Source organism: Nematolebias whitei, chromosome 9, assembly GCF_014905685.2.
Source record: "Nematolebias whitei isolate Nwh7 chromosome 9, NemWhi1, whole genome shotgun sequence".
Lineage (NCBI taxonomy): Eukaryota > Metazoa > Chordata > Actinopteri > Cyprinodontiformes > Rivulidae > Nematolebias > Nematolebias whitei.
Genome location: NC_056506.1, coordinates 14,365,328 through 14,369,034, shown reverse-complemented (window position 1 = coordinate 14,369,034; position 3,707 = coordinate 14,365,328). Strand labels below are relative to the sequence as shown.

Here is a 3,707-nt window from a genome sequence, read left to right as displayed (position 1 = left end):
ACACCTGGCAGGGTCCAATGCTGACATGTTCCTGTTTTTAGTTTTCTGCATTTGTCTTGGAATCTAGCTGTTTTTTGTTTTGTTACCTTTTCCTTTTAGCCATCCTATTTGTTAAAAAAACAAAAAACAACAAAAAAAAAACAACTGTAGTATGCTTTTTTATAACTGTTTATTGTTGTTGCTGTTGTCCATTGTTGTCATCTTTCTTTGTTGAAATCAGGTCTCTCTTGTAAATGAGTCCTCGAGGCTCAATGGGATTTACCTGTATAAATAAAGGTTGATTGATTGATGTTCCCTCGCCCGGACGTGGGTCACCGAGGCCCCACTCTGGAGGTAGGCCTGGAGGTGGGGCATGCGGACAAGCACATGGTGGCCGGGCTTTTACCCATGGAGCTCGGCCAGGCACAGCCCGAAGAGGAGACATGGGTCCCCCTTCCCATGGGCTCACCACCTGTGGGAGGGGCCAAAGGGGTTGGGTGCAATGTGAGATGGGTGGTGGCCGAGGGCGGGGACCCTGGCGATCTGATCCTCGGCTACAGAAGCTGGCTATTGGGACGTGGAATGTCACCTCACTGGTGGGGAAGGAGCATGAACTGGTGTGTGAGGTTGAGAGGTTCCGGCTAGAAATAGTCGGACTCACCTCTACACATGGCCCTGGTTCTGGAACCAGTTTTCTTGAGAAGGGCTGGACACTCTTCCACTCTGGAGTTTCCCCTGGTGAGAGGTGCCGAGCAGGAGTGGGCATACTTATTGCCCCCCATCTTGGTGCCTGTGTGTTGGGGTTCACCCCGGTGAATGAGAGGGTGGCCTCCCTCCGCCTACGTGTGGGGGACGGGTTCTGACTGTCGTTTGTGCTTACGCACCAAACGGCAGTTCAGATTATCCACACTTTTTGGAGTCCTTGGAGGGGGTACTGGAAAGTGCACCTCCTGGGGACTCCCTTGTTCTGCTGGGGGACTTCAATGCTCACGTGGGCAATGACAGTGAGACCTGGAGGGGTGTAGTTGGGAGGAACGGCCCCCCTGATCTGAACCCATGTGGTGTTCTGTTGTTGGACTTCTGTGCTCGTCATGGATTGTCAATAACGAACACCATGTTCAAGCATAAGGGTGTCCATATGTGCTCTTGACACCAGGACACCCTAGGCCGCAGTTCGATGATCGACTTTGTCATTGTCTTATCTGATCTGCAGTCACATGTCTTGGAAACTCGGGTGAATAGAGGGGCGGAGCTGTCCACTGACCACTACCTGGTGGTGAATTGGCTCCTATGGTGGGGGAGAATGCCGGTCAGACCTGGCAGACCCAAACGTGTTGTGAGGGTTTGCTGGGAACGTCTGGCAGAGTCTCCTGTGAGATGGAGTTTTAACTCCCACCTCCGGGAGAACTTCGAAACATGTTCCAGGGGAGGTAGGGGACATTGAGTCCGAGTGGGCCATGTTCCGTGCCTCTATTGTCGAGGCGGCTTACCAAAGCTGCGGTCGCAAAGTTGTCGTGCCTGTTGTGGCAGCAACCCTCGAACCCGGTGGTGGACACCGTCGGTGAGGGATGCTGTCAGGCTGAAGAAGGAGTCCTATTGGGCCTTTTTGGCCTGTGGGACCCCGGAAACAGCTGATGGGTACCGACAGTCCAAGCAACATGCGGCTCGGGTGGTTCCTGAGGCAAAAACTCGGGCATGGGAGGAGTTTGGAGAAGCCATGGAGAATGAATTCCGTACGGCTTCGAGGCGATTCTGGTCCACCATCCGGCGTCTTGGGGGGGGGGGGGTACGCCACCAACACTGTTTATAGTGGGAGTTGTGCGCTGCTGACCTCAACTCGGGATGTCGTGGGTCAGTGGGCAGAATAGTTTGAAGACCTCCTCAATCCCACCGGCACGTCTTCCACTGAGGAAGCGGAGCCTGGGGACTCTGGGTCGGGCCCTCCAATCTCTGGTGCTGAGGTCACCGAGGTGGTTAAAAAGATCCTCGGTGGCAGGGCCCCAGGGGTGGATGAGATTCGCACGGAGTTCCTTAAGGCTCTGGATGTTGTGGCTTACGCGACTCTGTAATATTGCGTGGACATCTGGGGAAGTCCCCCTGGATTGGCAGACTGGGGTGGTGGTCCCCCTATTCAAAAAGGGGGACCGTAGAGTGTGTTCCAAGTACAGGGGGATCACACTCTTAAGCCTCCCTGGTAAGGTCTATTCGGGGGATCTGGAGAGGAGGGTCCGTCGGATAGTCGAACCTCGGATTCAGGAGGAGCAGTGCGGTTTTCGTCCTGGTCGTGGAACACTGGACCAGCTCTACACTCTCAGCAGGGTCCTGGAGGGTGCGTGGGGGTTTGCCCAACCGGTCTACATGTGCTTTGTGGACTTGGAGAAGGTGTTCGACTGCGTCCTTCGGGGAACCCTGTGGGGGGTACTCTGGGAGTATGGGGTACAGAGCCCTTTGATACGGGCTGTTAGATCCCTGTATGACCTGTGTCAGAGCCTGGTCCGCATCCCCGGCAGTAAGTCGGGCTTGTTCCCGGTGAGACTTGGACTCCACCAAGGTTGCCCTTTGTCACCGATTCTGTTCATAACTTTTATGGACAGAATTTCTAGGCGTAGCCAAGGTGTTGAGGGGATCCGTTTTGGTGGCCTTAAGATTGCGTCTCTGCTTTTTGCAGATGATGTGGTCTTATTGGCTTCATCGGATCGTGATCTACAGCTTTCGCTGGAGCGGTTCACAGCCGAGTACGACGCAGCTGGGATGAGGATCAGTTCCTCCAAATCCGAGGCCATGGTCTTGAGCCGGAAAAGGGTAGAGTGCCCTCTCCGGGTCAGGGAGGAGGTCCTACCCCAAGTGGAGGAGTTCAAGTATCTTGGGGTCTTGTTCACGAATGAGGGAAAAATGGAGCGTGAGATTGATAGGCGGATAGGTGCAGCGTCTGCAGTGAAGCAGGCGCTGTACAGGTCTGTTGTGGTGAAGAGAGAGCTGAGTCAAAAGGCGAAGCTCTCAATTTACCGATCGATCTACGTTCCTACCCTCATCTATGGTCACGAGCTTTTGGTTCTGACCGAAAGAATGAGATCTCGTATACAAGCGGCCGAAATGAGTTTTCTCCGCAGGGTGTCTGGGCTCTCCCTTAGAGATAGGGTGAGAAGCTCGATCATCTTGATTGATTGATTGATTGATTGATTGATTGATTGATTTTATTGTCAATTCTGCATATGTACAGGACATACATAGAAATTGAAATTGCGTTACACTCCTACTCAAGTTGCAGCAAACAACAACATTAGCAAAAATAAACTAACACAACTAGTTATATAAAAAAATATAAAAGTAAAAGTGAACAGCAGCAGGACCTCTGATGCAACGTGCTCAATAGTGACTAACAGGAGACAAAGGGACGCTGACTGAAGACAATAACGTGATGAGAGGTAGATAATGGATGTGCAAGGCCAGAGTAAACAATAGTGCAATATAAAGTATAAACCTGAGAAACTTAGTAAAGTGAAGGTGTGCATACCGGTTCTATATAGAGCCACAGTTATGTACTGATGAGGTGATTAAGTGGAAATGACAATACCAGAATTACCAGAATAAAGAATAAACAGGACGAGTTGATCATAACAGTAGTGCAAAATATAATGCAATAAACAGTAGAGTGAGCTTGTAGGCTGTTAAAGTGACCGATTCATAAACTATTCATAAAAATAAATAAATGTCCCAGAGCAGTTTTG

The 3,707-nt window shown here is 51.1% G+C and overlaps 1 protein-coding gene across 1 annotated transcript in view; it reads right to left on the bottom strand.

Moving 5' to 3' along the window:
* ccdc18 (coiled-coil domain containing 18) overlaps positions 1-3,707 on the bottom strand; it is a 104,925-nt gene that overhangs the window by 97,791 nt on the left and 3,427 nt on the right. The window lies entirely within an intron of this gene.